Here is a 24361-nt window from a genome sequence, read left to right as displayed (position 1 = left end):
TTCCCTTTTCCCAATGGTTCCTCTCCCTGTATTGTATCTGTGCCCCTCTGTATATTAGAGTGTAAGCTCTGCAGAGCAGGATTCCCTCCTCCCCATGGTTCCCTCTTCCTGTATTGTATATGTATCCCTCTGTATGTTAGAGTGTAAGCTTTGCAGGGCAGGATTCCCTTTTCCCAATGGTTCCCTCTCCCTGTATTGTATCCATGTCCTCTTGTATATTGGAGTGTAAGCTCTGCAGGACAGGATTCCCTTTTCCAATGGTTCCCTCTCCCTGTATTTTATCCATGTCCCTCTGTATAGTAGTGTGTAAGCTCTGCAGGACAGGATCCCCTTCTCCCAGTTGTCCCCCCTCCCTTTATTGTATCTGTGTCCCTCTGTATAGTAGAGAGATACTGAGCAAGTGCAGAATGTAGTTCTGTAAATAAAGTTCCTACTGCCTGTTTTCCTATGGAGCATATTCCCCAATAGTAGGTCAGGCATTCATATTCTGTGCATGAAACAAGTCAGATGTTGTAACTTGTTTTAAATGTAATATGGTCTCAGTCCGCCCCACTCCTGCTTTGTACATACTGGGCCACTACAAATAACCAAGCCCTCGTTTCTTAGGGCCGCCTATTGGTCCCTGGCTTTTCTCAAGCTCAATCCTCTGGACTCAAATGTTCCCTCTCCCCAGTCAGGAAACTAAATTATCTCAATTTGGTTTGCAAGCAAATTCATCCAAGGCCAGGTGTTAGACAGACGCTGCTCTGGCGTTAACGAGATCACAAAGCGATGGCACATCTGCTCTGCTGAGTAAATCTAAATCCACACACGGACAGGAAAATGCCTGGGGGAATTTCCTCTGAGCCCCACGGAAGGGAGATCAGTAGCTGTATTTCTCTTATACAGTGCAAGGAACATTAGCAAGAAGAAATGGATAGTCTAAGCCAGAGATATCCTAATTGCAGCCCCCTCCATCTGTTGTTCAGCAGTCTCCTACACCCTCATAATAGATCCAAAGTTCTGCAGGATGGGATTCCTTTCTTCTATCCCCACCAGTCTACATTCATTAGAGTGCTAGCTCTGTAGGCAATACTTCCTTCTTAAAATGCTTCTCACGGCTGTTGTTTTTCATCTATGACTTGGTAAATAGTAGAGTGTCAGGTCTTCAGGCAGTTTACGATTCTCACAGTTATTCCTGTTTCATTTACAAATTGTTGTACATTAAATAGCAAATTCCTCTTATATTATGTACAAACCAGCCATTAATGCACCCATGTCTGTATTTCAGAGCACGGCTGTCGAACTGGAGGCTCAGGGCAGCTCCTGGCACCAGTTGTAAAGCTACGCTAAAGGGTATTGGAGGCCCAGGGAGGTCAGCGCCGATCCGCGCATTTATGCCGCCTGAGGCGACCTTCCGTTGCCGCCCCGACCCCTCCTCACGGCGCTCACATTTTCTGCGCAGGAGGGGGTCGGGGCGCTGCACGACGCTAGTGCAGAGAGCGCAATTGCGCTCTCTGCACTAGAAGAGCCGAATTTCCGGGTTGAAAACCGGAAATTCGGCTCTTAGTTACCAGGAGCGGCATTTTTGCCGCCCCTGGTAACCAGGGGGCGCTGCCGCCTGAGGCGAGTGTCTCAACTCGCCTCATTGGTGGAGCGCCCCTGAGGGAGGTAGATAGGGCTGTATTTATATAAAGGCACCAGAGGACCGCCAGTTGGACAGGTGTGCTTAATTGTATTTTTATACCCCCAACCAAGAGGCTTACTGGAAGTTCCTGCAAGGCCGGTGGTAATTTCAGGGATAACAGGGATCAATGCACTTACCCAACCGCTACTGATATCCAAGGGTCATTTCAACCAAAAATTGGGTGCTTGGTCATTGGCCAAAGTGTGTGATGTAAGTGCACCCAGCTTTAGGCAAGATTTAAACGACAAGCTGAGTCATTAACATCATTGTAGGAGCAGCAAACAATGAAAGGGGGGGGGAACAATTACACAACGAAATTAATTACTAGGCCCGTGTTTGTGGCCCAGGCCTGGAAATTTTTAGGGATGGCATGCCACCCAGCCGCATCCTAAGGAGCATTGAGGACTCAAATCTCCGGTGCTTGAAAACACGATCGCGCATGCAGAGAGAGTGCGATCGATAAGAAGCCGGTGATAGGACCGTGCAGTCTGGAGGGGGGCATGCACATGTGAAGCGGCTGGCGCTGGGACCATATAGCCTTGGGGCACTGCTTTGTAAAATCCAGTCCTGTGATTTACACAAATTCTTATGAGGTTGGTAAAAATATTATAATATAATAAGCAAAGGCTTCTCCCTGCTTCATAGATATGAGTCACAAACTGCTGCTCATACCAGGCGGTTGTTATTCAGTGCGGTGCCTCAGGTGACTCTTTGCAAACAGTAGGGGAACAAATATAGAGAGGGAGGATGAGAGGAGGGAGTACTCTGAGAATGACATAAAAGCAGCTCTCACCCTGCCGATACGAGAGAATCCAGGGCATGAGAATAGAGTTCAGGCAGAGATACACTGACTTGTGTTATATGGAATAATCGTTACTGGCAATTATTTGAGAGGGAGAGACCGGCATCACTCTGAACTCTCCCCAACCAACTGCATTAGGGAGGGAAATATCAGCAGAAATAGAAATATACAGAGAACAGTGGTCTGAGAAGTAACACTTAGTACTTTCTGTTCTGCCTGTGTCTGATTCGGAGACATTAGAGTCCATAGATATCGATACTAGAACAAAAAAAACATCAAGGGGGCATTTATCAAACCAAGAGCATGACCCTTAGTGTTCATCTATGCGCCCAGGGTGTTGCTCTAAGAATGGCCTTTTAATTCTGCACTTTGTACTCAGTGTGGGGCATTGAAATTAAGCCCTGAGGTCTTAGATCAAATATACTCAGCACTTGCACCTTGTACTATAACTCACACAGCCCTGCAGGTAGGAACTCCAGCGCTAGTTCACTGACAGACACAAGGGAGCCCAGTCCTTAAAGCTTGCTGATGGCAAATACAGAGCTCCATCTGATGCCTGTGTCCCCTGGTGCTCTTTTCTTACACAGTGTAAATGACATGCAAAGTAGGCTGTACAAGGGGATACTCATGTGCCTGTGGTCTTACGGACACAAAACACATAATGCTCGAGGTGATTGTTTAAATAAAGTTTTTTTTAACTTTTTAAACAACTTATTTTTGGTCTGATCTATACATGGCTTCCTAGAGTGCCCTAAACCTCTCATTCTTCTGATTACGGATTGTCCGCTCCTCTGAGCTGAGGGCCTGGGGCAGGAGCAGGAGCACCTGGGCCACCATTCTACTTTGGTGAGTTATTCTACAATCTTCTGATGTTCTTATGCTTACACGTATACATTTGAGGATACTCATGTGCTGGAAACCTTGGACCCTCAACCTGCACTCCACTCTGCCCAGGATATTTTTCTGCTGACCACCAGGTCATCACTCCCATCTGCCCCTTACAACTTCAAACGTTTGAGTAATTCAGGGGTTATTTAGGTTATTTAGAGTAATTTAGGGTTGGTCAGGAGGAGCAGCCCACAAGGCCAGGGCTACTGAATCTCCTGACACTGCAAGGTAAGTGCCTCTTACATAACTCTGTGTCTCCCAGGGCACTCAGTGCAGTTCAACAACAAAAGGCTTCTTTACACTTTGGAATGAATTTGTATTTATATTTCCTACACAGAACCATAACAGATGCTGGAAGTTACTTAGTGATACTAAGTAAGTTTCTTATTCGACCATCATATTTCATACTCTGTATTAAAACTATTATGACAGCAATGTCACTTCTGCTTAAATGTTTTGCTACTGAAGTGGCTTAAAGCACCGACTGTAACGCAATATAAATATACAAAGAACCAAAGATACAATACAGAGAAAAGCAAACGCATTAGTGGCCAAGAATGTTCTTCTATGTCAGTAAGGGAAACAAGAGAGAAACGAAATAAAACCTGACCTGCAAAGCTTACATTTTACTATACAGAGGGACACAGAACCATTGGGAGAAGGAAATCTTGCCCTACGTCCTCTCTACGGAGCTTACACTTCAATATAAGGAAAGATACAATAGCAGATATAATAGGAAGAGATGGTGCCTATAGTAACAGTGGGATAATAGTCTCTGGGAAGTGACTGCGGCTGTGGGATAGCAGGTATAGTAGGGAGAGATGGTGTCTATAGTAACAGTGGATAATAGTCTCTGGGAAGGGAGTGTGACTGTGGGATAGCAGGTATAGTAGGGAGAGATGGTGCCTATAGTAACAGTGGGATAATAGTCTCTGGGAAGGGAGTGTGACTGTGGGATAGCAGGTATAGTAGGGAGAGATGGTGCCTATAGTAACAGTGGGATAATAGTCTCTGGGAAGGGAGTGTGACTGTGGGATAGCAGGTATAGTAGGGAGAGATGGTGCCTATAGTAACAGTGGGATAATAGTCTCTGGGAAGGGGAGTGTGACTGTGGGATAGCAGGTATAGTAGGGAGAGATGGTGCCTATAGTAACAGTGGGATAATAGTCTCTGGGAAGGGAGTGTGACTGTGGGATAGCAGGTATAGTAGGGGGAGATGGTGCCTATAGTAACAGTGGGATAATAGTCTCTGGGAAGGGAGTGTGACTGTGGGATAGCAGGTATAGTAGGGAGAGATGGTGCCTATAGTAACAGTGGGATAATAGTCTCTGGGAAGGGACTGTGACTGTGGGATAGCAGGTATAGTAGGGAGAGATGGTGCCTATAGTAACAGTGGGATAATAGTCTCTGGGAAGGGAGTGTTGATGTGGGATAGCAGGTATAATAGTGAGAGATGGTGTCTATAGTAACAGTGGGATAATAGTCTCTGGGAAGGGAGTGTGACTGTGGGATAGCAGGTATAGTAGGGAGAGATGGTGCCTATAGTAACAGTGGATAATAGTCTCTGGGAAGGGAGTGTGACTGTGGGATAGCAGGTATAGTAGGGAGAGATGGTGCCTATAGTATCAGTGGGATAATCATAATAGTCTCTGCGAAGGGAGTGTGACTGTGAGAGAATAAATAGCATGGTGATATGGCAACAGAAACACGTTATATGAGAGCAGGAGTACAGTTTATCAATAGCTGAACATCATACATTGATTAGGTCTAGTCTATAGTCTATAGACCCAGACACCTCCTCCAATCAAGATGACCCTGGTCCTTTGCCAAGTAAAGCCACACTGTTCCTCCTTCTCAAGAATAAAATCATTGCTATCAGCAGTTCCTTTCTCTCTTTTAGAGCCTGAGGAGCTCTTAAAACCTTTGACTGGTTAATGAGCAATGGGAGATTATAGCTGCAAGGTGAGTGGTTTCCCGGTAGATGCTTCTTTGACTCCCCTTCCAAAGCCTTGGGACTACAGAGCAAATCTGTGGCTGACATGAGGCTGTTGCTCTTGAAATCTCTCTGTTTGTGGGATAATTGATGGCTGAGACTGAGAGTGACTAATTCATGTTGAAACTAGTCCCAATGCATCAATGAGTTCTTTGCAGTATCGTCACTCCTGCAACTATGAAGTCTAAAGTATTTACAGACCCTGTTAGATGTTTCAACTCCCACCATTCCACCTCTTAAATTGTTGTTTAAAGGGGTTGTTCACCTTTGAGTTAACTGTTGGCATAATGTTGTTGGTGATATTCTGAGACAATTTGCCATTGGTTTTAATTTTTTAGTATTTGTGGTTTTTGAGTTATTTAGCTTTTTATTCAGCAGCTCTCCCTTTTGTAATTTCTTTTGATCGTTTTTATTTGAGTTTTAACATATTAAGAGAGATAAGCAATCGTTACATTGACGCAGTATATTCTGGTGTTTCAGGAAAATGGAAAGAGAGAGAGAAATATAGAATTGGCCCCAACTCGGACTAGTTAGGGCCGATTAAAGAGAGAGAAAGAGAATAAAGCAAATAGATAAAAATAACTTTTTACGGCATATTGTGTTTCATGAATTAATATTGAGCATTGCTTGTTCTAAGATGTTTTCTGCGAGGTCCCTTGTTTACCATAATAGAAAATAATTCTGTGGGTTGTAGGACTTACCTGAGATATAACCTGTGAATATTAGCTAGTCTCGAACTATATATAAAATTTTTTTTTAAAAAAAAGAGAGTATAACAAAACACTTGTCGCTCTATATAGTCATTATAGAACGATTATAGGAAGAGTGAAGCGGTTCCTGTGTTTGGGAAAGAATATCGGTACCATGGTTCCCATATTTCTTTGAATTTATCTGTAAGTATACTGGTTAACCTTTTATTAACCATTATCCAGCTCAATTTATCTTTAAAATGGGAAATCGGAAACAAAGGGTAATTTCCAGTGTTTAGCTATAGTGATTTTTGCTGCCAAAAACATAAAAGTGATCAAAACTCTTGTATAGGTATCGATGTTAGATATCCTTTTATTCAATAGAGCATTTAAATGATCTTTCCTAAGGTTGACTTGTGTTACCGAATATATAATAGTATAAATCCTGGTCCAGGACCATTGGCAGTGGCGGAACTACCGGGGGAGCAGGGGGTGCAATTGGACCAGGGCCCGCACCCCCTCAGGGCCCCCCGGCAGCTCGCGCACTGCGGATTTCCGGACGCATCGGGCGATTTTGGATAAAAAAATCTGGTACGGAGGGGGGCGGGGGCCCGGTGGCACGTCCCACACCAGGGCCCGCCCCCCTCCAGTTACATTATTGACCATTTGATATTTGGGCAGTCCCACCAGATATGCATCACAGTACCTGTTTGACCGCAGCATCTAAAGCAGTCTTGACTAAATTGGGGATTTATCTAGTGCAAATGAGAAGGGACCATATACCAGCGTGTAAGAACTTTACATGCAGTTTCCAGTAGTGAAATATTCCTAGAACAGAGAGCTGTGGTTTCCCATTTCTTGTCCCAGGTTTCCTTATCTATTGCAGTGTTAAGCTCATTGTCCCATGCTGTAACATATGACAGAGGGGTTTGGGATTGTGTGTCAAGAAGTAATTGATACAAGTATGAGATTAGGCCCCTTGTGTATGTATATTTAATGCAAGCATTTTCAAAGTATGTGGGAGTAATTGATGCTTTTTTCTTTATTGTAGGTATGTATAAAGTGGTTTATTTGCTGGTATTGAAATATCTCTGATAAGGGGACATTATGAGGTCCCTGTATAGTAAGCCAGGTTTTAGGACCTGATATAGATTAAAAATTGTATCTAGACTTGAAACCAATATATGTCCACCTTTGCAAAGATGTGGGAGACAAGCCAGGGGGAAACGAAGGCTTACCAAGAATCGCTGCTGCTGGGTGGGAAGGTGAGATAAGTTTGGCTGCGTATTTATATTTATCCCAGATATTCAGGGAATGATTTAAAAAGAGGTCTATAAATTCTGGGTGTACTGCTCCCTTTTGTAATTCCAGAAATCTGGTTACTAGGGTCACAATTACCCTAGCAACCATGCATTGATTTGAATAAGAGATTGGTTTATGAATAGGAGAGGCCTGAATAGAAAAATGAGTAAAAAAAAAAAATACCAATAACAATATATTTGAAGCTTTAAAGAGCATTTGTTTTTTAGATGACCCCCATTTGAAAGCTGGAAAGAGTCGGAAAAAAAGGCAAATAAATAAAAAACTACAGAAAGAAAAATATAATAAAGACCAATTGAAAAGTTGTATAGAATTGAACGTTCTTTAAGATCCTAAAAGTTAACTTAAAGGTGAACAACCCCTTTAACAAAAGTTGAAGGCCATCAGTTGACCAAACCTACAATCTAAGGCTCCTATAATCTGAGGCACAAGGGGAACATGCGCACATGCTTATGTTCAAATTCTCATATTCACGTCCGCAAATTACCTTTTCCGTGGCTCCATGGGGGTGCGATCACACCCCAAGCACCCAGGACCGCCATCAGAAATCACAGGGCCCCATACAACAAAATTTCCTGGGCCCCCAGCGCTGCGCCCACCGCAAGCCCCACCTACAGGTCCGCCCTCCCCACCCCACAGGTCCGCCCCCACCACACAGTAAAAAAACAAAAAAAATATTGGTGGCTAGGGTTCCCACATGTTAAGAAAAAATAAAAAATATTGGTGGTCAGGGCCCCCCATAAAAAAACATTTGTGGCCAGGCCCCCCCATTAAAAAAAAAATTAAAGGCTAGGACCCCACATGAGAAAAAAAATTGGTGGCCAGGGCCACTTAAACGTCCATGCCTTCCCGAAGTCAGCAGCTCTCAGAAAGATGGGGGCACGGCTCATCAAGTAAGTGTGGCGTGGCCGGGCCCCCTTTCCCTCGGGGCCCCCTACAACTCTCCCCCCTGTCCCCCCCTGATGGCTGCCCTGCAAGCACCACCGGTAGTTCCGCCACTCACAGACATGATTCTAACCAGCCAATGATCTTGAGAGATTAATCTCTCAGACGTTAGACTGCCAACATTAACAGCAATCACTGCCATCTCTCCGTAATTGTTTCATAAAATATCCCTTTAAAAATAATTTGCAGTCTCGTGAAATTGGACTGCCTCATCAAACTGCAGCCGTTTTATATTTTATGTCAAATAAAATAGTTCAGTAGTGAGAAGAGAGCAAGTACAAATCCCAAAGTTGGAGCACAGGATTATTGGCACTCTAATATTCATGACTACAGGAGAAAAGGATCCGGCAATCATTATTCTGGGTGCAAGGAAGCATAGGGGCAGCGGTGGATGGAGATGGATGTGGGTTACTTAGCATTTATGTGCACGTAAGGGTTCAAGTATGTTTGTGAATAACATTAATGTGCTTAATTTTGTATGTCCATTTGCACTGGTGTTTGTAAATGACCCCTATAAAGAGAACTGTCTGGAACGAATAATTCTAAGGAGTACAATTATTCAGCATAACTGTATTGAAAAAAGACAGATGTTTGGGGAACACAAGTCTATTCTCAGTATGTACCAAAGACCAAAATAAACTTAATGGGCGATTGATCTGTCTCAGCAATAACTGGGGTGGGGGAGGAGTAAAAAGCATAAACAGGGAATACAATAAATATTGTCCTATCAGGGGTGATGGGATTGGACTTCTTTTAGAGCAGCTTCCTAGCACTGTGTGTGTATTTTTATCTGTATGTAAAAATGTGAAGTAAGCTGGGCTACAACATTTAGCTGCCATCCTGTGACTGTGGGATAGTAGGTATAGTAGGGAGAGATGGTGCCTATAGTAACAGTGGATAATAGTCTCTGGGAAGGGAGTGTGACTGTGGGATAGCAGGTATAGTAGGGAGAGATGGTGTCTATAGTAACAGTGGATAATAGTCTCTGGGAAGGAGTGTGACTGTGGGATAGCAGGTATTAGTAGGGAGAGATGGTGCCTATAGTAACAGTGGGATAATAGTCTCTGGGAAGGGAGTGTGACTGTGGGATAGCAGGTATAGTAGGGAGAGATGGTGTCTATAGTAACAGTGGATAATAGTCTCTGGGAAGGGAGTGTGACTGTGGGATAGCAGGTATAGTAGGGAGAGATGGTACCTATAGTAAGAGTAGATAATAGTCTCTGGGAAGGGAGTGTGACTGTGGGATAGCAGGTATAGTAAGGAGAGATGGTGCCTATAGTAACAGTGGATAATAGTCTCTGGGAAGGGAGTGTGACTGTGGGATAGCAGGTATAGTAAGGAGAGATGGTGCCTATAGTAACAGTAGATAATAGACTCTGGGAAGGGAGTGTGACTTTGGGATAGCAGGTATAGTAAGGAGAGATGGTGCCTATAGTAACAGTGGATAATAGTCTCTGGTCATAAGCCAGTCAGTCTCACCACTATAGACCACCCTGTTACTTCTCTGTTCATCCATTCCTCTACATCTACATCTCTACACACCTGTCCCCCACTCACTACACTTCCTTAACTCTTGCAGTTTATTTCCTCCTACATTACCCACCTATGCTCCCACCTACCCACTACTCAGACACTCCATCTGAAGAACTGAACACCCATGCTGGTCAGCGATTAGTGACTCAGTCGTGTTCACTATCAGTAAGTACATACTTCACGCCATTATCCTGCACAGCATGTTCATTACCAGTGTATAGAAACCAAGTGTCATTATGCAGACCAGCGGGGATGATTGTGATTGTATAGAGAATAATGCAATCTATGTTTGTGATTTGTTTTAATAAAGGAAGAATAATTGCTAGTTGGATTAGAATTTATCAGCAGCTGGATTCCTGGAATCGACCCTTACAAAAGGAATATTTATAATATCATTGAACTACAAGCTCAGGTTCAGATTCATGCCTGTGGGAGTTACAGCATCAACTAAACAATCTGCCCTATATCTCCCATCAGCAACATCATATGCATTATACTGCATATCTATCTGACCCCCGGTGTTCAACTTTGTGCTTTATAGCTGACCATACATGCTAAGATTCAATTGAGGATGCAAAAGGATCAGGTCATTGGACAATTTGATTTATCCAATTGTCTGGCCCCCGGGCCAAAGGGGCCTGGGCAGCATGCAAATATCATCCTGTATGCAGCCCAATGATAGGCACTGTATCTCATACCAGCCCAATTGAAGGCATTGTATCTTATACCAGCCCAATGAAAGGCATTGTATCTTATACCAACCCAATGATAGGCACTACATATCATACCAACATAATGATATGCACTGTATGTCATACCAACCCGATGATAGGCACTGTATCTCATACCAACCCGATGATAGGCACTGTATCTCATACCAATCCAATAATAGGCACTGTATGTCATATCAACCCAATGACAGGCACTGTATCTCATACCAGCCCAATGATAGGCACTGTATGTCATACCAACCCAATAATAGGCACTGCATCTCACACCAACATAATGATATGCACTGTATGTCATACCAACCAAACGATAGGCATTGTATGTCATACCAGCCCAATGATAGGCACTGCATCTCATACCAACCCAATGATAGGCACTGTATCTCACACCAACCCAATGATAGGCACTGTATGTGATACCAACCCAATGATAGGCACTGTATCTCATACCAACCCAATGATAGGCCCTGTATGTCATACCAACATAATGATAGGCACTGTATGTCATACCAATCCAATGATAGGCACTGTATCTCATACCAACATAATGATAGGCACTGTAGCTCATACCAACCCAATGATAGGCACTGTCTCTCATACTAACCCAATGATAGGCTCTGTATCCCATACTTGCCCAGTGATAGGCACTGCATTTCATACCAACCCAATGATAGGCACTGTATCTCATACCAACCAAATGATAGGCACTGTATATCATACCAACCCAATGATAGGCACTGTATTTCATACCAACCCAGGGATAGGCGATATATCAGAGTTTTAGCATAGCTGGAGGAGCAATGCTTAAAAGTCCCAAACATGAATACTAAAATATTTTGATTTGTAATTACCAGGCCAAGGATTCCATATGATTCAGGGTGAGTAAGGCAAATACCCTTTGCTGCCCAACCGAAAAACCAGCCACATGCTCCAGTTGATGATCCACAGCCCTAATTGCCGACTGCTACAGGGAAATGCAGATCAACCACAGTAACAGGGCGCCATTCTGGGATCTCAGTGGGCCAATATCCCCATCACTGTAACACAGAGTGCTTCTCTAAAAACTGAGCTGCATAAAAACCTCCCTGTTACCCAAACATTCACGGGGCACTGTTTGGTTAACACAATATTATTGGGGATTGATTCTCTCGTTCAGAGAGCAAGCTCCGTTAAGGAGATTAATTATGAAGGGTAGAAATTGCTAATGTGGGAAGTAAATTGATTGCTTTATTGTCACATCTCCCTTATTTTTGTAATAAAGTCTAATATTAGAAGTGACACTGGTGCTGTAACCAGTAGCAACCAATGGGAAGTTAGTGTCAGTTAGCACCGGGGTGGTGGTTATATTTTTAATTAAATAAGGCAAAAGAAGACGAAAACCAGGATTTGGTTGCAAATTTAGTCAAACTCCAACAGTGTTTGCACGATCTGTCCCCAAAAATTCTTTATGTGCCCAATTCTTTAAATGATGTATTTGGTGCATCCCTACAAACAACGCACATCAAGTCTTATTTGATGCTGATTTTTGCCTGAGGAAATGAGAGGTGCAAAGGAAATGAAATTTCTTTCTAAAGGCCGCCCTTTGCCCTTAAGGTAAGAAATATAAATCACAGGTAGTCGTATAGAAAGCGGCTGCACGGTGAGCTGGGAGTATATTAGGATTCCAGCAGTGTAGCACTTTTACTGAATTGATGGTGTCAAACACTATGGCAATCTCATAAGCAGCTCTCCCCTGTCACTCTGACTATGGAAGGAATTACTTACTGAGCATCAGCCTCACTTGTGCCTTATATTAATACAGTGAGGAAAATGGGACCAGGCAGCAGCCACTCCTCATTATACCTGAATTATACATGAGTCTGTCCAGTTATACACTCACATGTATATGGCCTGTTGGATACAAGATTGTATCACCCTGCAGTGGGAGGGACAGACTCATGTCCCATAGTTCCCTCCTGTCTGTGTCACTGTATCACCCTGCAGTGGGAGGGACAGACTCATGTCCCATAGTTCCCTCCTGTCTGTGTCACTGTATCACCCTGCAGTGGGAGGGACAGACTCATGTCCCATAGTTCCCTCCTGTTTGTGTCACTGTATCACCCTGCAGTGGGAGGGACAGGCTCCACCTGATAAGAAGAAAACAAGACCTATAGAGCTGCTAATAGCACACTGCCAGATGGAGTAGTGACTTTCTGCAGGATATTTTAGATACAGATCAAGGTCAGACTGTAGATACAGGGTGTGCTGATTCTGTGCCTAAATCCAATAACAGCTTTAGTATTGCAATAACTTATTTACTGTTCCTGTGAGAATGCTGGAATGCTGCAAATCCTCTGCCATGCTGCTAGTATGATGGATACAGAATCCCCGGTTCACACAAAAGCACAAACAATTGAAACTTCTGCCATTCATCACTGAGAGAAGAAGCAATGTAGAGCATAGATACCCAGCCTGATGGGTAGCCATTGGTAAACTACAATTAGGTAGCATTAAGGAAAAGAAAGTTTGACACATATGTTTGCACTCCCCACTGTATCATTCAGAGATTCCCACCATATGAACAATATTAAAATTCTTTATAAAATTATACAGAATAAAATGGTCTGTCCAGAAATCACCAAGATACTGAATTACTTATGAGACAGGGGACCAGGGAATGTGCATTGATTAATTGGCCAAATAAGTAGCACTTCCATTGTATATAAACACATTTTAACTTTACCCTTCTCTTTTGTATTTTTGTATCTTAAATAGTTACCATTGTATCTTTGCTTATCTTAAATAGTTACAAATGTATCCAAGTGCACGTGCCGAGTATTCTGGGCTCTTTGCAAAAGCCTCTTATTTAATTACATGTCAGAAACATTGTATTTTTTTTTTCTGGCTGTTCAGTGTAAGAGATCAAAGTTAAACTCAGGACATTTCAGTAACAATCCCGGACTGCAGGCTGAGCTGAGGAGGGGAGGGGCTGAGCTGAGGAGGGGCTATGCTGAGGAGGGGAGGGGCTGAGGGCTAAGGAGGGAGGATCGAGCAAAGGGGGAGATTGCAAGTCGGCAAGTATTTGCGGCACAGACGGAGGTGTCACTGCAGCCTCTTGAATCAGTGAGTAGAGGCGAGTCTGCATTTCTTGCTTAGGAGAGCGCACGCAGCCGGAGCATCCATTCTCCTGATGTCCTAAAATGTGATACCAGGGTCTCCCCCACTCATTCCTCCTCCTTCCTCTCTCTGCCTCACACACTGAAGGCGCATCCAAGGGGGGCAAGTGCTCCCCCCTTTTGCCCCTATGTGCAGGGTCGGACTGGGGGGCCCGGGGCCCAACAGGACTGCCGTCCAGGGCTCCCCACCGCCGCCTCCTCCATTCCGGCTCCCCCTGCCTCCCGGTGCTGCGTGTCAGGAAATGTTTATTTTCAAATTGGGAGAGGATCTGGCCCGGCAGGGGCCCATGAGGGTCGGGCCCACTGGGTTTTTTTCATGGTGTCAGTCAGCCAGTCTGACCCTGCCTATGTGTGGACGCCCATGGGGGCCTGGCTGTGCTGCACTTTTTGAAATAGCAGGGCCCCCCTTGACCACGGGGAAACCGTGCCATCTCTTCCTTCTGAAAAGCCGAACAGCTGAAGTCCCAAAATCGGCGAAAAGACCCAAAGTCTTGAAGCGGTGTGAAGACCCGAAGTAGCGAAAAGACCCGAAGTCACAAAAGAAGGCGAAGTTGAAGTCCTGAAGGCACAAGTTCAATACTGAACACCAATTTTTTTTAAATCCCCTGCCCACCAATGTATTATTGTAATACTCTATAAGCCCCTGCCACCAATGTTTTTTTAAAATAATATACTTTGGGGCCCCAATTTTTTTTAATTTGTAAGGGGGGTCCTGGTGCCAATGGTTTTTTAAAAAAAATATTCTCTGGGGCACCATTTTTTTTTACTTGTAAGGGAGGCCCAATGTTTTTTTAAAAAACTTTTATGGGGGCCCTGGCGCCATTTTTTTTTTAATTTACAGGGGGGCCCTGACCATCAAAAAAAAAACTTTTAACTTATAAAAAGGGGCCTGGCCATCAATAGCTTTTTATAACTTGTGTGTGTGTGGGGGGGTTACCTTTTTTAGTGCTGATGTCTGTGTAGTGGGGTGGGCGGGGCCCCAAAAAAATTTTTGTACAGGACCCCGTGATTTCTAATGGCGGCCCTGCCTGTGGATGAGGGAGGGTGTACTGCCCAATCTGAGGCCCTTCAGTACACCTCCCAGCCAAAGGTTGGATTATCATACAAATCGTTGGACCCTGTGGGGGTACAGAAAGCCCCATCTGTGCTCATTCACAAAAACACTGACCAATATCCCCCCTCCCTTTCTGAGCACTTTTCTAGTCTTCAGCTGCCCTGGAAAAGTAATGACTTGTGCCAAAGATATCAGTCCAGTTGCACCTGATCAGCCGATGTGTCACCAGGTATCGGCTCTTCCATGCACCCCATTCTGGTACCTGAACATATTAAATAGACATATCAAATGATGAGAGGAGAAGCATAGGTAGAACATGCTGAATAATCAATCAGTGGTGCTTGTGCTAGTTCAGCCTTGCAGTTTCTTCCCATTATCCCCATGCCACCAGGTGGGCACAGAAGTAGAGCAGCACAAAAGCAACAGTTATTGAACTTCTGTCAGTCTATTCCCTGATCCCCAGTATCCCTCCGCCCTTTCCAATGCATCAGACACTCGCTGTTATTGGTCAGAGCCGTAGGGTTGGCCATTAAAAGCCATTAAGCACTGGTATTGGGACATTCTGCCTCCTGGTGGGATTGATCCTTAATCTGAACATCCATCAAGCAAGCGCCAAACAAGCGTTCTTCCACCAGCATTAGATAAAACTCTGCTCCATTCTCCTTCTAGCAGGGAAAAGAAAAGGAGAAACCCTTTAATTGCTCCTTTATATCTGAGCAATGGAGAGAGCTAAGAAAATACAGATATCCTTTATGTAACTAGGGCTAAGTAAATATACAATTTATATTTCCCTATCAACAGGCACATTACACAGCAGCTATATATAATACTCATGTTGCCAGCGCATGCCCTTTATCATTTATAAGCAGCCTCCAGGCAAGTATAGATTTGAGGTTGTTTCAAAACTGATTTACTCCCTTAAAGGCCTGTCCTCTTATGCAAGCCAATGGCACAGATCCTCCATTCCCTTTATTCATTTAGTTGGCATTCACTGTACCATCTCTATTTTGACACAGGCTTTCTCTTGAGCTTTGGAGGCTGAAGCTGAACACTTTATGTAATTTTAGGGTTTACATCCCCTCATCACAAATAAGCAGTAATGAAACTAGGAATGTATTATTTGGGATTCAGCTGAATCCTTGTGCCTGGCCGAATACCAAACCAAATCTGAATTTGCATATGCAAATTAGGGGTGGGAAAAGTCACATGACTTCCCTTCCTGCCACTAATTTACATATGCAAATTAGGATTTGGATTCGGTACGGCCAGGCACAAGGATTCGGCCGAATCCTGCTGAAAATGTACAAATCCTGGCCGAATCCTGAACCAAATCCTGGATTCAGTGCATTCCTAAATTAAACTGCGTTCCTTAAAAGACCGTTTACCCAAACACTTTTTCTAAGACCCCCCACACGTCCAGATTGATATTTTTTTCCATTATGTTTTATATTTTTTATTGGATGGAAAAGGATGGCGATTTTAATCAGACCAGACAATTATTATTAGGACGGCTCTGTTGTGTTTCTCCAATGCAACACTGCACCTAGTGCCCATATCTACATGAAAAAGTTTAAAAGTTTTATTACTGAGCAATAGAAACTGTCTATGGGGTCTCTCTCACAGCGACCCACACACAGTTATAATCTGTAGATGTGAAGTATTGTGGCAATGTAATGTGTTTCGCCAAAGCTGTTGCTGAACTACAAGTCCCAGGATCCACCATCGTTGGCCCCAGGGCCACCATCAGGGGGGCACAAGTGTACCGGGCCGGGGCCTGAAGAGAGGCCCTGCTGTGCTGCACTTTTCAAAATAGCCGGGGCCCCCTTGAGAGTGCCGAAGCCGTGCCGCCTTTCCTGAAAAGCTGAAGTGCCGAACAGCCAATGTCCCAAAGCCACGAAAAGACCCGAAGTCACGAAAGCAGCCGAAGTTGAAGTCCTGAAGCCGGGAAAATACCGGAAGTCACGAAAGCAGCCGAAGTACATAGTTACATAGTTAAATAGTTAAATCGGGTTGAAAAAAGACCATCAAGTTCAACCCCTCCAAATGAAGTCCCGAAGCCACAAGTTCTACTGAACACCAATGTGTGTTTTTTCATGTTTTTTAAACCCCTGGGCACCAATGTTTTATATTAATACTCTATAGGCCCCTGCCACCAATGTTTTTTAAAAAATATATTCTCTGGAGGCCCTGGTCACCAATAATTTTTTTAAACTTGTAGGGGGGGCTCTGACCACCAATTTTTAAAAAAAACTTTTATGGGGGCCCTGGCGCCACAGTTTTTTTTAACTTATAAGGGGGCCCTGACCATCAATAGCTTTTTATAACTTCTGTGTTGGGGGGTTACCGTTTTTAGCGTTTATGTCTGTGTGGTCTTTTAACTGTGGTGTGGAGTGGGTGGGATCTTGTGGGTGGGGCTTGGGGCTGGGTGGGGCTTGGTGGCTGGGGTGGGCGCCAGGGGGTCCCGAAAATTTTATTGTACGGGCCCCGTGATATCTAATGGCAGCCCTGGTTGGCCCCACTGCATGCAGCTGTCTCATAAAGTTGAACAAGACTTTTCATTCAGGTACCTGCTGGTATATTCGACATATCACCTCTTGATAGATAAGACACAGTCACATCAGCGCTAATGGCACCAGATCTCCTGTGCTCCCACCTCCCCTGCCAAACTGCATTTATGCTCCATCTTCCTGCTCCGATTTCCTGAAAGTGAACTGATAATATCATAAAATACTTCCCCTTTCTTCTTCTCGTTCTGCTTTTACCTCACTCTCACTCAGCACTTAAAGGAGACCTGTAGATTTTTCAGTCGGCCTAGATACAATAAGCTGCCATGAGCCTTTGGAAAACAGACACAACTCTCTACATGGGGGCTGCGTTATACAGTTTCTAGTGTTAAATAGCTGATTTCTACAGCCCAAACACAACCTTATAGCTTTATGAATTTGATTGGCTGGGGAAAACTCAACTGCTCTAAGGCTGCTGTATATCTGTGTTTGTATAGCAGCTTTATGGAGCCACAGCGCCTCTATGGTACAAAACACATTAGAGTTAATATATTTCATCAATAGAAACTACAATGTACAAAAAGTAAAGTAATCACACAGACAGGTCTAATGGGATGAGGGGCCAGTCCAGATGATAGCAAGGTGCCTGAATGACAGAGAGATTTTTAATAAGTACAAGGCACGGTTCTGCTGGGGGCTTAGTTAAAAAAATTGGGGCCCCAGAGAATATTTTTTTAAAAAACATTGGCGCCAAGGCCCCCCCCTTTATAAAGTAAAAAAAAAGAATATTTTTTTTAAAAAAACATTGGTGGCAGGGGCTGTCAAGGGGGGCCCAGCTCTTTTAAAAAGTTCAGCACTGTTGGGCCCCCCTTCAGGCCCGGTTCACTTGTACCCCCTGATGGCAGCCCTGACTATAGGCACCATCTCTCCCTACTATACCTGCTATCCCACAGTCACACTCCCTTCCCAGAGACTATTATCCACTGTTACTATAGACACCATCTCTCCCTACTATACCTGCTATCCCACAGTCACACTCCCTTCCCAGAGACTATTATCCACTGTTACTATAGGCACCATCTCTCCCTACTATACCTGCTATCCCACAGTCTCACTCCCTTCCCAGAGACTATTATCCACTGTTACTATAGGCACCATCTCTCCCTACTATACCTGCTATCCCACAGTCACACTCCCTTCCCAGAGACTATTATCCACTGTTACTATAGGCACCATCTCTCCCTACTATACCTGCTATCCCACAGTCACACTCCCTTCCCAGAGACTATTATCCCACTGTTACTATAGACACCATCTCTCCCTACTATACCTGCTATCCCACAGTCACACTCCCTTCCCAGAGACTATTACCCACTGTTACTATAGACACCATCTCTCCCTACTATACCTGCTATCCCACAGTCACACTCCCTTCCCAGAGACTATTATCCACTGTTACTATAGGCACCATCTCTCCCTACTATACCTGCTATCCCACAGTCACACTCCCTTCCCAGAGACTATTATCCACTGTTACTATAGGCACCATCTCTCCCTACTATACCTGCTATCCCACAGTCACACTCCCTTCCCAGAGACTATTATCCACTGTTACTATAGGCACCATCTCTCCCTACTATACCTGCTATCCCACAGCCACGGGCCCTTCCCAGGCATATTAAGCTGGTTTGTTAAATCAGCACTGTTGCTCTGCCTTGACAGTCAAAAGGTCAATGTGGCCATATCCAATTACACTCAGACTACCCCCCCCCCTAGCCTTTCTCTTTTTTGGGCCACAATTTCTCTACCTACAACTATTGCTCTATGGTGCTCCGATAAGTATGCACAGTCAGCCTGCTCAGATCCCCCAAACATTGCCTGTTCCAATAGGTAAAAAATGTCCCAAATTCTCATATACAAATGGATTTGTGTAGCTCAATGCTGTGCAACTGTTTGTTGGCTGATTATTGTTGAAAAGATGCATTCTATTAAAAATTATGTCATAAAAATCCGTTGGAGAGCCAAATCCAACATGTATGCCTCCATATGGAAAACCCTGCTTTAGCCAATAATACATGCCCACCTGCTGAATATGTATATTTTTGCACCCTTTGGCCCTCCAGCAGCTGTGCTGGCCTGGTTTCTATGATACAATGTAATTCTCCTACCGCACACCTGTAGTTCACCAATCCTGCAATTGGTGGTGCGTTCCTTCCGTTGACCCAGCCGGGTCCCTTAGCAACCGATGTGTATAAGAAACGGATCCGCACACACGCTGATTAATGCAGTCGGGGAATATCCCCTTTTATTCAGCCACCAAACATCAACGTTTCGGGGGGGAACACCCACTCTTCATCAGGAACTGAAGGGTGGGTGTTCCCCCTCGAAACGTTGATGTTTGGTGGCTGAATAAAAGGGGATATTCCTCGAATGCATTAATCAGCGTGTGTGCGGATCCGTTTCTTATGCACACTGGTTTCTATGTTAGACTGGACACTAGCAACCAGGTAACAGTTTAAACTGCAAAACTGAACAAAAAAACAAACAAACAAAGTCTCTCAATTTACAAAAGTAGACCCCAATATATACTGTGTATATATTTACTGGATGCCAGGTTAAACCCATTACAAGTTTTGATTTTTAAAAAAGTGAATAATGGAAAAAAATCAAATATATGTGGTTTCAGTTTACATACACAGTTATGATGGCAGACATGCTCACCATTATATTGCATTCCTATCAAGTCAAAGCACAATGGGTACAACAGTCAGCTGTGCTGTGGCCTATTCACACAAGTCGCTCCACTCAACATGCCTGCTAGATTGTCAGTTCTGCAGGTCACTAACCCAATTTATTCTTAACGCCGTTACTGGAGCCTTTTTAAATTCATTATGTTAGGGGTATTTTTCAGTGTCTTAGTTGATAAGGATGACAGTACGTCCACCGCTTTCTATCTCTCGCATAACCAACTTCCCCTCTACCCATGGAAATAAACTGCAATAGAGAAGCAGGAGCTGCAGTTTGCAGACTCCCCTAGCGCAGACAGGAGCTTTCTCTTTATATATTTATTTCATGATGGGCACATGCGGTGAATAGGGGCTGATATCACAAAAAGCCAGAGGCTGCAGCTGTCCCAATGCAGCGCTGGAATAAGGCTGTTTTGTGGTCCATGCATGGGCAAACGCAAAATGTTTCTCTTTATACAATGTAGGAGCGAGAGGAGGGAGAAGAAGAGACATGGTCCTACCTTGCTGGGAGAGATGTCAGAGCTCAAGCTGTCTCTGTTTGTGTGCCTGTCTTCTGCCTTATTCTCGGGGAATCCTTTGTTGACTGTCTCTTATCTGTGAGTGTGTGTGTGTGGCTTCTCCTTATAGGGGAGAGACAGTAGCAGCGGAGGCTCTTTAGAGGGAGGAGGTGGGGGGGATATACAGCCTATTAAAATCCATTCACTGCTACAAGAGGAGCCTGGGATGTGATTATAAGAGAAGAGCTGTACAGGGAAGGTTATGTGGAGCAATAGGAGCTCTTAAATGAAGGGGCTTTAGGGAGTAATAGGAGGACTTAGAGGGTGGGGTTATATGGAACAATAGGAGGGGAAATAGGAGGAGTTATATGGAGCAATAGGAAGAGTTATAGGGAGGAGTTATATGGAGCAAAAGGAGGAGTTATATGGAACAATAGGAAGAGTTAAGGGGAGGGGTTATATGGAGCAATAGGAGGAGTTATAGGGAGGAGTTATATGGAACAATAGGAGGAGTTATAGGGAGGGGTTATATGGAGCAATAGGAGGAGTTATAGGGACGGGTTATATGGAGCAATAGGAGGAGTTATAGGGAGGAGTTATATGGAGCAAAAGGAGAAGTTATAGGGAGGAGTTTTATGGAGTAAAAGGAGAAGTTATGGGGAGGAGTTATATGGAGCAAAAGGAGGAACTGTTTGTTTTATTAAAAATTCTTGCATAAAATTTACAAAAACAATTCAAATTACGTCAAATGTCTCTTGAAACAAAAGTCCATATTTTTTCAGTAATCTGTTTCAGATTCTTTCATATAAACATCCTTTAGATCATTAAATATCAACCTCTTAACACAGGGCTGTCCAACTGGCAGCCCACGGGCCACATCCGGCCCGCGACCCCCCTCCCCTTGTGTGGCCCCCAAACAAGTCTGCCTGCTGTGTTTGCTTACCATGTGTAAGATTCAAAAGGTATAAATACAGAGATTAATTGACCCCTGCGTTGTTTACACCTCAAAGTCAGACAGTAATCCCCTGTATTGTTCGCACGTGTAACACCTCCATTGTTCAAATCCCTAAAATCCTGTACTGTTCACACCTCAGACCCAGATTATAAATGCCCACATTGTTCATCTGTTCACACCTCATACAAAGGGCACCAGCATTATGTCACTGTATGTAGCACAGTATGAATTGTTTATCTAACAGTGGCCCTCATAGGCTTCCCTGTCTATTGCTCTATTCTGCCTTCCCTGCTCTCTATGTGTGCCATACTCTGCCTGCCCTATGCTCCCTGTGCCTGACCTATGCTCCCTATGTGTGTCATACTCTGCCTGCCCTATGCCCCCTGTGTGTGTCATACTCTGCCTGTCCTATGCTCCCTGTGTGTGCCATACTCTGCCTGCCCTATGCTCCCTGTGCCTGACCTATACTCCCTATGTGTGTCATACTCTGCCTGCCCTATGCCCCCTGTGTGTCATACTCTGCCTGTCCTATGCTTCCTGTGTGTGCCATACTCTGCCTGCCCTATGCTCCCTGTGCCTGACCTATTCTCCCTGTGTGTGCCATACTCTGCCTGCCCTATGCTCCCTGTGTGTGCCATACTCTGCCTGTCCTATGCTCTCTGTGTGTGTCATACTCTGCCTGTCCTATGCTCCCTGTGTGTGCCATACTCTGCCTGCCCTATGCTCCCTGTGCCTGACCTATTCTCCCTGTGTGTGCCATACTCTGCCTGCCCTATGCTCCCTGTGTGTGCCATACTCTGCCTGTCCTATGCTCTCTATGTGTGTCATACTCTGCCTGTCCTATGCTCCCTGTGTGTGCCATACTCTACATGCCCTATGCTCCTGTGTGTGCCATACTCTGCCTGTCCTATGCTCCCTGTGTGTGCCATACTCTGTCTGCCCTATGCTCCCTGTGAGTGCCATACTCTGCCTGCCCTATACCCCCTGTGTGTATCATACTCTGCCTGTCCTATGCTCCCTGTGTGTGTCATACTCTGCCTGACCTATGCTCCCTGTGTATGCCATACTCTGCCTGTCCTATGCTACTTGTGGGACATGAGCCTGATTTGGCTTGTTCTGGGGGTTTGTCAGCATTTGGAAATCATTTTTAGGGGTCCCAAAGGTGTTTAATTATGTGCTGGGGTTGCTTTGTTATCCACAGGGTAGGATGAGGCATATGGATTTAAGGGCATGTCTTACTATGACTTAATAAACTTTTGAGTGATATCCCTGCCATGAGCACAAGCCATTTGTTTTTTAGGTGTGTTACAACCATTAATTTGGACATGGTCTTTAACGTTCTTGTTGTAACATGAAGGCACAAGCCTTTACCCATTTTCTTGTCCCTTATACATATCTCTTTCCCTCGGATTCCTCTATGATGCTAAATTCTTCTTAATAAGGGATCAATACTATAGACATATAATAATGGGTTTATGGGACAGCCCTGGTGCACTCCGGCTTTCAGAGGAAACGATCCACCTAAACTTCCATTAATTAAAGGAATACTCACAGCATCTTTATATAAGACCTTTAACCAATTGATAAATACATCAGGTATGTCATACTTCCTCAATGTATAAGACAGAAAAACATAATGAACTCTAGTATATCAGTCACTTTAGTCAATCTGGAAAACAGAATTTTGGCCAGAATCTTATGATTTGCATTCAGCAAAAATATTGGGAGCCAATTCTTTAACTCATTCAGATTCCCTTTCTTAGATAGAAGAACCAGCACTAACACATATTGGGAGTCTGAAGGTGTACCAGCCTTTAACACCTCATAATATAGGGCCACAAGGTCTGGCACCAAAAGCTCAGAGAAAACCCTATAAAATTCACTGGTTAATACATCAGTACCAGGACTTTTATTATCAGTTAGAGATTTAACACTTAGGGGGTTATTTACTAAACTATTTACTAAACTCCGAATGCAACAATCATGAAAAATCTGTGATTTTTTTTTTTATTAAAATCGGAATTTTAAAAAATCACAAATTTTTCGGAATTTATTAAACCCTGAGGATGGAAAAGTCTGAATCTGAAAATACGGCATCTCAGACCTATCGAGGTTGCATATTAGTCAATGGGAGATGTCCCGATGATTTTTTGTTGGCGCTGGGTTTCGTGCAATACCCCGGAGTTTTCGGGTGAAAAATCTTAAAAATCAAATTTTTTTCCCGCAAAGCAAATTTTGGGAAAATGTAATAATAAATAAGTGTAAAAAACCTGAGCGGAGTTTGTAGCAGAAAATAGAGATAAATTTGGACTTTGATAAATAACCCCTTATGTCTCACCTCATCCTTTGTTATGGGTAGTAACATTTCGTGTGCACTCTACTGATCTAGCACAGGGTAAGACACATCCCCCAAATACTGCTCTATTTTCCCACAGCCAATTTCCTTTCCATTAAACAGTTCTTTTTAATATAAAGCAATCATGTTTTAAATTTCATCATGCTTGGTCCTAAGAATGCCATCACTATCAATGAAACCAGAAATCACTTTCTACCTTTAGCTGGTTATCAGTAGATCTCAAGATACTTGTGAACAAACAGCTTGTCTGAATATTTAAGTAATATTTTCCATGGAATATAATGCTAACAATGCTTTTATGGATGTAGATCATAATGGGAGAACCTCACTAAAAGTAGACCCCGCATTAGTAAAGTATGGGCACTCCTGCCTTACAGCTTTCAAAAGGGTCAGGACCTAAAAAAACCCAGCTATCAAATTTTTTTTCTCTGCTTTCAGAGAATCCATGCACTCATACTGCAGGGTTTCATTTTTAATACAAGAAATGCAACTAGCATCAATAATTTCCCCATTATTAATACCGGACTAT

The 24361-nt window shown here is 43.8% G+C and overlaps 1 long non-coding RNA gene across 2 annotated transcripts in view; it reads right to left on the bottom strand.

Moving 5' to 3' along the window:
* The window catches only part of LOC108710172, a 76276-nt gene extending 55544 nt beyond the window's left edge, over window positions 1-20732 (bottom strand). For both annotated transcript variants that reach the window (XR_001934744.2, XR_005966407.1), the window contains exon 1: window positions 20525-20732. This is a non-coding gene — a long non-coding RNA (uncharacterized LOC108710172). The remainder of the gene's footprint in view (window positions 1-20524) is intronic.
* Window positions 20733-24361: the final 3629 nt, after the last annotated feature.

Source organism: Xenopus laevis, chromosome 3L (assembly GCF_017654675.1).
Source record: "Xenopus laevis strain J_2021 chromosome 3L, Xenopus_laevis_v10.1, whole genome shotgun sequence".
In the NCBI taxonomy this organism is placed as follows: Eukaryota; Metazoa; Chordata; class Amphibia; order Anura; family Pipidae; genus Xenopus; species Xenopus laevis.
The sequence above is the reverse complement of the archived record's forward strand: the minus strand, read 5'-3'. Positions and strand labels throughout refer to the sequence as shown.